Here is a 13,657-nt window from a genome sequence, read left to right as displayed (position 1 = left end):
CTGGACACAGCAGCCACCTAGGGATGCCCAGTGGGTAACAATGACAAGTGTTCAATTCTGTTCTCTCCCTGTCCATTTTCCTTGTGTCCTTTGCCTTTATAACTCTAGTGTTCATTCTCTCTCTCTCCCCCCGCCTGTGCCACCTCTTCTCCTTCACAGCAATTCTCAAAGATGACTAGTTGCCCTTGAGTTCCTCCTAGAGACACATGGAGTCACTGGGATAGCAACAACAGGTGATCACTCTGCAGCTTGGAGCTCAACATGTGAATTTGGAAAGTACAGGGAACAATTCCGTTCAATATATAAACACATCTTTCATGCTTTCCCCTTGACAACACCCTGAAGCCCTCAGTAGACGTTTGAAGGCAAGAAGGAGCAAGTCATGGTTAGAATCTGAAGATAAGTCCCATCAATCAAAAAGGCCAGAAACGGAATTACAGTTGCCTGAATTTCTGCCTGAAGGCTTGGGGGAAATTTGTGCCTGAAGAAATAATAGAGATAATATCATAGGTGTTCAGCAAAGAGAGACATGCAGAGACAGCAGAAAGAAAAATCCATCAAGGTGAAACCTGAGCAAAGCCATGTTTCGTCTGCAGTGCTGAAAAGAAGCAGACGAGAGAGAGAGAGAGAGAGAGAGAGAGAGAGAGAGAGAGAGAGAGAGAGAGAGAGTCCCTGCAGTTCCAGGAAGCAACTGTCAGCTACCCCAGCTCATAGGGCTACTATGCCTCCTTCTATTCTACCTTGTGCCTCTCCCCTGCTATACTGATCTCTGAGTCGATCTTGAATTCCTGCACAAAAAGTTAAAGGATATTCCTTCCTTGGTGCTCAAGTCCTTGCTTGATGGTTAAGGACATGAATGAGTGTGTGTTTCAGTTTTCTGTTTCTAACATAAGTAAAGACAAAGATATAATAAAGGGGTTCCCTTTTTGGTACTTCCCCGGCAGCGCAGATCCTCTGCTTGGTAGGGACCAGGAATAGACTAGCGCTTTTTGATTCTGAGGCTTCTTGGCATCACCTGTTTCTGGTCCATGTGAGCCTCTCTAGGGTTTCTTCAGCATTATAGTATGTCAGTTTATCTAGAAACCGTTTCATTATTGACCTCTTGGCTTCTAAAATTCTCTACTGCTATTTGATAGTTTAGTGTCATGGGAATATTGATCTCACTCCATCTTTGATGTATTTTAAAATTTTAAAACATTAAAAAGGATTACATGCATCTGATAAAAAAAAAATCAGATATTCCCCAACTGTCTTCTGTCCTCAGAAATAACCACTGTGTGTGTGTGTGTGTGTGTGTGTGTGTGTGTGTGTGTGTGTGTGTGTAAAGAAGCTCTATATTTTAAAGCACACAACAATCAAAACAAATGATGCATTTTTATTCATAGTGATACAGAACACCTTGCGTGTAGCCAATGGTTACTCGGCCCTTTACTTTAGAGTCGCTGCAATCTGTTTTCCTATTCTAAGCAGATTCCACCAGGTTAAGTTACAGGAAGATTGTAGTTCTGTATTAAGTTACCATTGCTGAAGTACAAAGGCAGGTGCTTCTCAATTCTTGATAGCATTACATCCTGATAAAGCCATTGTGAACTGAACACACTGTACATCAGAAACATGTTTCATGCCCCTAAACGTCTGAATATCAGAGCTTAACAACATAGACAACAAACATTGGCTTCTCACCTTCGTGATCATCAAATGGAAATCCCCACTTGATGTCACTGTCCATTAGTATCAGAGTGTCCTCTATATATAACCAGCACAGGGGAAAATGAAAATTCAAAACTCAGAGTACATTTTCTACATAAGACATATTGCTTTTGTATTGGTATGAAGTTGAAAAATTGCAAAGTCTAACCATCATAAGTCATTGTCCATGTGCATGTTGTCATGGTCAGTTTTATTAATGAAACTTGTGTTTCCATTAAGAGTTCCACACAAAAATGAATGAATACACAATGCCAGCTCCCTTAAGTTACCTTAAGAAATTATGATTCTGGGAATAGCTCCCCACAAGTCTTCACTGCCCAACCCATGCCACTGAGACAGATAATTTATAAATGATAACAATATTCTTACTTGTATGTAATATACAAAGAAGGAAGTTGCCAATAGTCATCTGACACCACCCTATTTCCAGAGAATTCTCCTTAGATTCATATGAAAATTGTAATTTATGCCCTGGCAATGCTGAAACATGCATGGGCAGCCCAAATATGGCAGTTCCGCTGAATTTGTCCATATTGGATTTCATGGTCTAAAGTGGATGAGGATGACTGAACAGGTCTCTTCCCTTAGATCCATGTACTTGATACTAACAAATGTATCTCTGTGAAAAATCCATTACTTTGTGTCTAATTTTTAAAGATTTATTTTCAAAGGGCAATTAGAACAGACGCAGCTGTTTGGGTGGACAATACTATTCCCAGAAAACATGGATTATTAAGTAAAACTCTCAGTGCCTGGCATGGGTTATATCCCTATGAGTTATTGGTCATGAAGGCCCCAGAGGCATCCAAAACAACAAAGGTTATTATCACTGGTCTTGGCTGTCTGGTACCCAGGTAAGATGGTAAGACCCTATAGCTGAAAAGACCGCTTACTTTGGATGCAGACACAAAGAAATCAACTTCAAACTGGCCAACTCTTTCCTTGCTGGCTAGCTTACATAATGCCAGGAGATGTGATGCAGGCTTCTAGGAGAAAAAAGACTAAATGGCCTTACCTAGCACTGGACCCTGCACACTGACACTCTCACAGCTGGTGGTACCCAGCTACTCTCTGTTGGATATAGACATGCTTCACGGGAGGTGTTTCATGTCTGGTGTTGTAAACCTTGTCAAAAGTCCATGACTGGTGATACTATTGGCCCTAGAGAAGGGAAATTTACTGTTGCTTTACCAAATGGTCATACTGTAAACCTGAATTATAAATATTTATGGTATCACATAGATTTCTGCTACTCTCAACTTTGGTCAGAGAAGCTTCTTTTTGTAGTAGGTAATGGTCAACACAGACTCATAATTGGTTCTAGTGTCAAGTATGTATAACTCTGCGTGTTCAACCATGGATGGTCATCTATATCAATCCCCACCCTACTATCCAAGAATTCACACAAGAGGAAGTGGAAAGAATGTAATGGCTCAGTGAATGAGAAGGAAAGCCGTGAAATGCTGGCTTCTGGTTATGACATGACTTTTGAACATGTCAGCTCACATCAGCTCTGTGGTTACCTGTACAAAAATCAAGCCAATCAGAATTTTAAGATCATGGAAGGAGGAGGTGTCCTTTCTTGCCCCCTCCCCACTCCTGCCCATTGGAGAAGTTATTAGCAATTGATGGATGCTGAAGGAGAGAGGGGCATTCTCTTTTAAGAATGTGGCTGCTGGTAGGCTTCTCATGCCCTAGTGACTGGCCATACTCTCATTTACATGTGGAAAGTACAAATTGTACTCTGGATTATTAATAACAAAAATTTAAATAAAAGTTGAGGTGGGGACACTAGAGAGAGTTGGAAGGAGGTAGTGGCAGATGGATATGATTGATATATATTGTACAACTGAATAGAACTTTCAAAAATAAAGCATTAAATATGTGTGTGTGTGTGTGTGTGTATTTTGAGTGTTCTGAAATTTGACTCACTCAGTTTATCCATAAAGCTCCTACCTTAGAAATACAGTCAAAGGAATAGTATTAGACGTGTGACATAAGGAAAGAGAATGCCCGGTTTGACAGTGTGTCGTTTCCTGTAGAGGTTGGCTGTGAAGCTTGAATAGAGTCAAAATCACACATAACTAAGTTATCCTGGCAGATCTCTTGGAAAGGTACTTGTTTGTTGAAACGCTATCTCTTAATGAGATTGAAGGAATGCATCACTGACAGCAGCTGAGGTCCTGTTGGAGTGAGGCTAGCTGTGCTTCCAGGACACTCTGCAGGAAGAATGCAAACCGTTTGTTCATTCTGCTCCTCTCACACAGAGTTGTGAGATGCTTGGGGATGAGGACAGGGCAGATTCACACCTCATTCTTTCTTCCTCATGGGTGCCCACAGGGCAGGGGACTACAGAACCACTATGCTAGAAATCTATTTCTCCTGTGTCTCTGCTACCCCTTTCATCCTCCATGCATGGCAGGCAGAGTGTGTACAGGTTGTCAGCTTAAACAATGGGGAGGCACTCCATCACAAACACCAGAATTGTGCACAGGGCTCAGACGTTCTTAGGCCTCCCTTTCAACCCCCACATAGTAATGAACCCATCGGTCTAGTAGAACCGCTCTCTGTCAAGATCACAATGTACAAAGCAGTACTTAGTTATCCTGTCTTTTAATCACTGACTGACAGAAGAGGTCTAGTTATTACCAGCTAAACAGCTGTATCTTCCTTCAAGATAATTTCACTAATCCAGAGAATCAACAATTACTAGGATCAGGTCATGCTAACCAGTATAGTTACTTCTACTTTATTGTGCATTTCCAATAAAAATAAATTCAGTACGAGCTTTACTTTGCAATTCCAAAAATAGAATCCTCTCGGAATAAAATTCTGAAGGAAAATTACCATACACTTGGACCTGCTCTTATTTATTCTCCTCCCAGTGTGAAATAATTACAAATAGAATTTTAAAAAATCTTCTGCACAAGTTTAGAAGGGATGTTCTAAGTCATGAGAATGCATTTTCAGGATAAAATGTTTATTTGTAGAGTAAATTTTAATTTGAGTTAGGCTCAATAACTCTCAGCAAATTTTACTTGGTCTAACAAACAAAAGCTATGATATAATAATATCCCATAATGAAAAAAAGCTAGAATAGGGAGGGTGCTATTCTGCATAAATTTTAAGTATTCGTCCTTATAACTTTGGCAAACATTTTTGAAGAATTCTCTCTTACTATCTTACAGGAATTTGGAGATTCCCTCATCAGCTCATATTTACATTATACCTCCAAGACCAAAATATAGCATATGCCACCTCCCAAACAAAGCTCTTGTGCTAGAACCTCTCACAATACTACTGCTCCATGAAGCATCCCCTGGGAAACACCCTATTAAATACACATGGAATGACCCGGGATCAGAATGGTCCATGGAACTGTTCTGAAGTATAATGATCAACACCTATGGTCTTCCCTCAAAGACATCTACAGAGCAGGGCCCCGCCTCTCTACCTGTAGGTTAATAAGGCAGATGTTTGTGGAAGGTCTCAGAGAACTGGATTGAAAAGTGGGAAAAGAAGAAAGATGCAGTACAGGTAAGAGAAATAGAGAATCACTGTCTTTAATTCTCCATCTTCTAAGTATCCGCCAAGCATTCCTCTGAGAACAGACTGGCAGATCTTGCTGGGCTAATCTCTCTGTATGTCTCTCTGACTCTGTGTGTGTGTGTGTGTGTGTGTGTGTGTGTGTGTGTGTGTGTGTGTGTGTGTGTAGGTCCATATTTATAGAAAACAGGCCAGTTTCTTTTCTATTTGTTTGTGGTCCTACCAGGCTAGACAAACTTTCCCCTGTGATAAATATTCCTAAAACCTTACTTTGCCACATACAGATTGAATCCTAAGGCCAAACAAAATGCACAACCTATATTATACATTTCTACAGGATGGAAAAACCAGTGTGTGATTATAAAAAATGTATAATTTCACATTGCTTCCCACATCCTCTAGTCAGTAAATGAATGCACCCCAGGAATAATTGTTCATCCTCTCTAACCACCCTCTATATTGATGAACCCCAAATCACCATCAGTACGATGTCCCTGTCATAGGCTCCACCAAATCTCTCGTATTGACACTTTTGTTTTATTCTTGTTTTGAGTTTCATAGTGCCCAACCTGGCCCTGAGCTTGTGATTTAGCTCATGCTGGCCTTGAACAGATTCTCCAGCTTCTCCATCCAAAGTACTGTGATTAGAGGCATGAGCTACCACTACCACTCCTGGCTTCCCAATGCTGTGCTTCTTCATTTCTAAGTCGTTATCCTGCCAAGTGTTCCCCTCTCTCAGAGTCCAGAGTGTCATCCTCAAATCCTCAACTTCAATTGAATAATTAGCACTTGCCTAAAATATGTTTGGAGAAGAGTCTGCCTTCAACTTATTGTTGTTACACAATAACCACTCAGGAGCATCTTATTATCTCATCTCAGACATACCCTTCCATGGTTCTAACATTTCACTATATGTTAGCAAAGCTAACCTTTCAGTTATGAGTCAGGGAGAACCCGGAAGCTATCTTCTGTCTTCTCCACTATTGTTTTCCAAGTTCCTGTCCTACTTGTCAGATGCTAGAATGTGCAAGGTCTTAATAGAGGTTTCCTAGTTTTCCTTCTAATGTCAAGATGTTGGAACTCCCCCCCCCGAATTAATTCATAATTTAGAACCTAGTATCAACTGTGATAATATCAAGACGTAAAGTCTCTGAGAGGTCATTAAGTCAGAAGGAACCACCCTAAGAACTAGTTCTTAAATAAAATACTTCCCCACAAACTTCCCGCTGTCCTTCTGCTGTGAAGGTTAATCTGCCTTGTCAACTTGTCTCGACTGAACTTGGAATCACTTAGGAGATAGGCTTCCAGGTATGTGTCTGGTTTTGTTTTCAGAGAGTTAGCTGAAAATAAGAGAAACACTCCCAATGTGGGTGGCTCAATTCCATCAGCTGGGGCCCAAGACTGGAACAAAAAAAGGGAAATCAGAGTTGGCCTTTGTTGCTCTCCCTCCTAGCACAGACAGAATATGACAAGCTACCTCACAGTCCCTTGACTATTCCTTCCCAGGCATGATGGACTAAATCATGATCTAAAATCACTGTAATAAAAACTAAATAAAGCCCTTTCCCTTAAGTTTTGTTAGTGTGTACATGCACGTGTGTGTGTGTGTGTTTGTGTGCATTTTATCACTCAAAAAGAAAAGTGACTAATGCAATGGTGGTTTTGCTTCTGCTGTATAAGGACACAGTCAGTGCCCTCTGTGAAGCCATGGGCAGCACTCTGCAGGCAATGACACTGCCAGACCATTGATCTTAGCTTTCCCAGACCTCAGAAATGTGAGCGAGAAGTTGTTCTTGTGCATAAGTTATTCAATCTAAGTAATTTTGCTATAATGGCTAAACAGAATGAGACATTTTTCAACATGCCTTACATCTCTGTATCTAAAATTGATGCCCTCAGTTCACAATTACAATGGAAAATTTGTATTTTACATTAATGTGTATCATAATGTGAAAGCAACAGTTGAATTGCAGTAATCAGGAAACAAAATATCACAATAAAGAAAGAATACATTGTACTACTGTGCTACTAAACCAATTTTTTAAATGTTTTTCTATGTCACCTACTCAAGAATCCCCTTAAAGTGTGTCTCTATCTAAGATCTTTTCCTGCAAAACAAAAATAAGGGAGGGAAAAAGCAAGGCAGAAGGTGAGATACATTTAGTAATATACCACAAATTGAAAAGCAGAGAGAATTAAAGTACAGATGAAGCATGATGCAGAGGTTTGCTATGAAGAAGCAATTAAGCTGGCTTGAAGAAGTCCCTGGCCAGATTAAAGACAAATGCAGTTAAAAATTGGAAAATATGAGTCACAAGTACAATAATAATGTTCTCTAAACATTCTGTCTATGATGAAACTAGAGGAAAAAAAGCATTTAGGAGAAATTACAGAGTTGAAATGCTGCATGAAATTAATACCAATATATTCCTGCTCCTTTTCAAGGACAACTCATTCTCAGAGTCAGAGAAAGGACCGCTGTCATAGCGATCAAAACCTAGCATCCATCTTCCTTTAGAAAATCCATTTTCCCATATGGATTTCCCCCACTCCTTCTACAGCACACCTAAGAATAAATCTCAGAGGCAAAGAGATGAGTAGGCACCCAGCATGTCCCAGCTGTTCAATTCTCTATTCCCCAGGATAGAGATAGAACCAGCCAGCATGGCAGAGGGAACACCCTGAAGACTTCAGCATCATTATCTCTGAAGCCAAACCATAGCCAAAGACCACACTGGAATCATCACACACACACACACACATACACACACACACACACACGCGCAAAGGTATGGATTGGCTTACCAATCCAGCTACCACCCAAGAAAACATCTAGGCCTTTGAGTTGGCACACTGTAACATCTGCCCCACCTATGACATGCTAGAGCTCATGAAGGGATGGGTCCTAAGGAACCATAGCTGCAGTATTTCCATGACTCAGATCAACAGCAGGATATCAGAGGAAATTTTCGGTGAAGGTTCAGTATCGATGGTGTACCAGAGGCCTTGACCCCAGACCAACTACTCATTACAATGAACATTTGCAAGTAAAGCTGTTTGGACCAAAGGATATACTGTGTGACACACCGCAGCTCCTAAAACCACTACAAATGGCCATGTGTTGGAGAAGCAAGAAAGACAGGCAAATAAAATATTTTCCTTTTTCTTTCTTTTTTTAAATTTTCTTATTTTCTAGGAAGGCTACAAGGGTTGAGGGTAGACATGGAAAGACTGAGAAATGAGTGGGATTGGGGTGCATGATGGAAAACTCCCAAAGAATCAATGAAAATTACATTAAAAAATACTCAAAGCACTCTTTCCAGAAACTGTTACCAGTGCTTAGTGTTTGCATACTTCATCCTCTGTGGCTCCAGGACAAAGTCTATATTCACTACCCACGGTAAAATGTCTGTTTTCAGCTTCCCTGGCCCCGTGTAATTCTCCATTCCTGACTTGAAAATGTTTTAAAATGAAATGAAGGAAATCGTAAAACTCCCTAGAGATATTATTGCTGGTTTTTGCTCTGATGGCTGTCACCTTAATGCAAGTTCTAATAAACCCAGACCTGAAGCTTGTCAGCTGCTTCCTAATATGGATGCCAGCCTCTGAGCTGCTAAGTGTAATACCACACAATAACATCCTTCTATGCCCACAGCCTCCTTGGCTAACTCTTCCTACAACCTCTCCTCCAACTTCCACTTTCTTCTTCAGCAGTATGTATTTGGTTCCTTGCCATAGCTTTTCCCCTTCCAAGCCCTAAATCGTGCTTATCATTCTCTGGATTGTGACAAACTCCTGTCTCTTCACTTTCTCTTCTTGTCAAACCACAGCTCTCTGCCTCTGGGAGCTGCTTGGGACTCATCTTTAGTAACAGTGCATTTCCTCTTTTCTGTGCCTTAGACTGGAGTCTGAAGAGCCCATGAAGAGCTCTAGAGTATCATGCATTTGCTTTGATGGTTCTCACCATGCACTTGCAAACATCTGTGTGGGGACCACCTAAGAAACTTGCTGGAAGTGAAGATTCTTCAACTTCAACTTAGGGACACTGCTCAGAATCTTTGGAATAATAATCCAAACCTCTATCTTCCTAATATTCTCCCCAGGTTGCATGTATACTTAATCCAAGACACATTAGACTACTCCAACATCCTTCTATGATAGTTAATGACATAAACTTATAAAAATATACTGTTCCCTCTTTAATTTGTTTAGCTCTTATAAAATGAGTGGGGGTGTGTGCACTATTTTCCCCATAAGGTTTAAGAGCTAAGTCATTCATCTAAAGTCATACAAGAAGCAGCCATGGCAGGACTCATGTTCAGTTGTGACTGAGACTTAGAGAAATGTTTTCATAGATGTGAGGACTGCAGAAGAGAGAACATGGCAGACTTGGTGTGGTTGGACATGACCAGCCTCATTTACAAGTTCACATCTATGGTGAAGTAAGGCATTTGCAGGCTGGCTTTCAGCCAGAGAAGAAAGAAGCTGCAAGCACTTGGTGTGTTCATGGAGCTACTGAGCCTGAATCACTAAGGGAAAATATAATGCCCACATTCTAATGACAACAGACTCTTCTGATCCTGTGAAATCCATATCCTTGAGTCTTCCAGACACTTCTCTGGAAGTAGAGCACTTCAAATGAACTGAGAAAGAAGACATCACATCTAGCTCAGCAAGTGTTTTCAACAGGGTCTTCATTCCTGGTAGAAGGTATGTCTGTGACAATAAAGACATCTGTCACCTCTTCGAGGGGACACCGTTTTAGTAATTCCTTTTCAGAAAATTGAAAACTTGGACTCAAAAATATGAACCAGGCTTGCCCAGCATATCCCCAAGAGTCTAAGGAAAGCAACCCTTCTGAAGACAGAACACCTCCCTAAATCTTATTTTGTACACACATTGTCTCTTCTGCAACACTCCTACCCAAAGCGTCTTTTTTTTAGGTTGTATAAACACTACCAATTGAAACACAGAAAAAAAACAAAGGAGGCCGGGTGGTGGTGGCACACGCCTTTAATTAATCCCAGCACTCGGGAGGCAGAGGTAGAGAGGCAGGAGGATCTCTGTGAGTTCGAGGCCAGCCTGGTCTACAAGAGCTAGTGCCAGGACAGGCTCCAAAGCTACAGAGAAACCCTGTCTCGGAAAAACAAAAAAAAAAAAAAAAGGAAATTTGATGTGTTTCAGTAAGTCAGTCTGTGGATACATGTACACAAATGTTTCAAGCCAAAAATGCCCCAAACCTTTGGTTTGGTGTGAATTAATACATGGGAATGAGTGGCTAATACCTGGAAAGTGTTTCAGGGACCAGGAAATCTTATTTCCTTCTAAGGTAGAAGCAAAGTCATGATGTCCCTGTGACGTTTCTCCTTTCCCACAGAGTGAGGAGGACTTCACCCTGTTCCATCCACACTCCCTGTACCTGAGCACTGTCCTCACACGACAGCAGAGAAAGGCAGTTCACAAGCAGTGACCTAGGGAACTATGGATTTGGGGCTAAAACAGGGCTCTAATTACGGCAAATCTTGGCATTTATGCTCTGCTGGACGCTCTTCCTCTTTATGTTTTAATTTTCTTATTCATGGGTTTGGTGTCCTTTGTTTATTTCTTTGAATTCGGTGAGTTTCTTACTTTTTCCTATACAGAGGCCTGCTGAGCACTATTTTTTTTTCTATACGTGGGCCAGTGAGCCCTAGTCTTAAAATATCGATCAGCTTTCTTTCTTACACCAGCCAAAAACACCTGCCTGAGGGTGGTACCACCCACAGTGGCCCAAGCTCTCCCAAATCAAACATTAAACAAGAAAATGCTCCCACAGACATGCCCACAACCAACCTGATCAAAGCATTTCCTCAACTTAGGTTCCTCTTCTCATCTAACTCTTGGTGTGGAACCGATGAAACCAATCAGCACAGATTATCTCGCTAATGTCTAGGAACTAGAGGTCAGGAAATGAAGACGCTTGTCCGGCATACATACAGTTTATACAATATGGCAGTTAAGTGTCGCGCCCATGATATACACAATAATGATGAAACTGAAATTTTTCCAACACACTCCAGCAAATATCTCATTCACTTTCTGCCCTTCCTGCCTCCCTCAATTCACTGAGCGTGTACAGACAAAGACCTGTGCTCAGCGGTGGTTTAACAATTCCATTTCAAAGCACACTATTTCCCACGTTTTTGATGCTATTACCCAAGTGTTATTCTGCTTCTACTTTTAAATGCACCAAGTCCTTCAAAGTATCTAGAAAGATTAGCTATATGATGTAATAACTTGTTTGCCCTTATACACTGCAGCAGGAACTAAAATGACCCGGGTAGCAATAATGACAACCACCTGAGATGTCTTCTACATGTGACCATCTGAACCTTCTATGATTTCCTACCCACTTCCATTTCTCTGCCTTTAGACCAGTATACAAATACAGGCATGTGTAATGCTTTAAAATGGCCAAAGAAATTCATATCAAAAGGATATTTACAGGAAATAAGCAGAGGCTGGGGTTACCATTGAAGACTGACTGCCCTTTTCTGGCCCTTCAAGCTCGTAAGGATACTCTATTGATTTCACATGCCAGTCATTCCTGGCATACTATGCCTATGTCTAAGAAAGGAGCAGTGTCCTCGGGAGCCTGTCTGGGGCTTCACCCAGGCTAGGCAGAACTGGAATAAGCCCTCAGAGGCCACTTCCAACCTTGGGTCATTGCCATAGGAGAAGGAAGAGTTCTTTTGCTTCTCCAAGGCCTGGGCATCTGTAGCAAGGACTCACCTACGATCCTGAGGCTGGAAGACAGGGGCATCAGGGGCATCGTGTTGGCTACAGGGACTGATTTGGGAGTTCTCCTCCATATCTTTCTATTCTATTCCAGGACAGGCTCCAAAACAACAGAGAAACCCTGTCTCGAAAACCCAAAGAGAGAGAGAGAGAGAGAGAGAGAGAGAGAGAGAGAGAGAGAGAGAGAGAGAGATACCTGGCTGTTATGATGGTGAAGACCATGAGGTGCTATATGGACACAAACTTTCCTGTCAATTTAAGAAGCTTTTGCTTAAAACTAACAAAAGCATGGAAAGAAATGAACCTAAATGGCAGAAAACATATTATTTTCCATAACAGAAAGAAAGGTACGTATTTTCTAGGACAGCTGACCACCCTGTCTCCCCATATCATCAGGGACCTAGGGGCTTTCTTTTCATGACTCTCTTTCTTGGGGATGGCAAATTGCCACAAACATCCCAAGAATGAATCCAGACGTGGCAACATTCCACATATCCTCCAGAAAGCAAGGCAAGCACTTCGCTACCTGCCTGTAGCCTCTGTCCCTCCCTTCCTTTTCCCTTGAGACACAGTCTCGCAAACTTGTTCAGATTGTCCTTGTGGTGGTTTGAAAGAAAATGGCCCCGAAGGGAGTGGCGCTAACGGGAGGTGTGACTTTGTTGGCACAGGTGTGGTCTTGTAGGAAGTGTGTCACTGAAGGTGGCCTCAGGCCTCATATACGATCAAGCCACGCCCAGTGAGACAGACCACTTACTGTTGCCTGCAAGCTGCAGTTCTCTCAGCTCCTTCTCCAGCACCATGTCTGCCTGCACGCCACCATGTCCCACATGATGATAAAAGACTAAATCTCTGAACCTGTAAGCCACCACAATTAAATGTTTTCCTTTGTAAGAGTTGCCATGGTCATGACGTCCCTTCACAGAAAAAAAAAAAAAAAAAAAACCCTAACTAACACAGGCTTTGAACTAGCTTTATAACCCAAGCAAGCACTGAACTTTTGATCCTTTTGTCTCAGTTTCCCAAGCAGCTAGGATCAGTGGACTATGTCATCAGGTCTATATTGTTGCGACTTTTTTGACGTCCAGGTTTGCCCACACCATTTGCAGCAGACACTGTCTTCTCTCCAGTCATTATATATTTTTTGCTTCTTTGTCAAAAATCAGGTAACTGTATTTTTGTGAACTTATATCTGTCTTATAGTCTACTCCAGTAATCTGTCTGTCTATTTTTATACCAATTCCATGATATTTTTTATTACTATTACTCGTAGTATAGCTTGAAATAAGGTATGGTGATGCTTCCCACAGTTTCCTTTTTGGTCAGGATTGTTTAGCTACTTTGGCCTTGAGCGTTTCCATATAAATTTTAAAAGATTTTATTCTATGTTTATAAAGAATGTCTCTGAGACTTTGAGATTCCTTTGAAACTATAGCTTGCCTTTGGTAAAATGCCCATTTAGGGGAAGGAACTCACAAGGCCCTAACACATCCTGGTGATCTGTGCAGAAACAACAGAGAGGGGTAAGTATGAAATCCAATTGTGTACTCATTGGTGAACCCATCCATTTCTAATGGCTAGGTCTAAACACCCAGTCACATAGACAGCACTGATTTAATTTCATATG

This window comes from Microtus ochrogaster, chromosome 8 (assembly GCF_000317375.1).
Source record: "Microtus ochrogaster isolate Prairie Vole_2 chromosome 8, MicOch1.0, whole genome shotgun sequence".
Classification (NCBI taxonomy): domain Eukaryota; kingdom Metazoa; phylum Chordata; class Mammalia; order Rodentia; family Cricetidae; genus Microtus; species Microtus ochrogaster.
The sequence above is the reverse complement of the archived record's forward strand: the minus strand, read 5'-3'. Positions refer to the sequence as shown.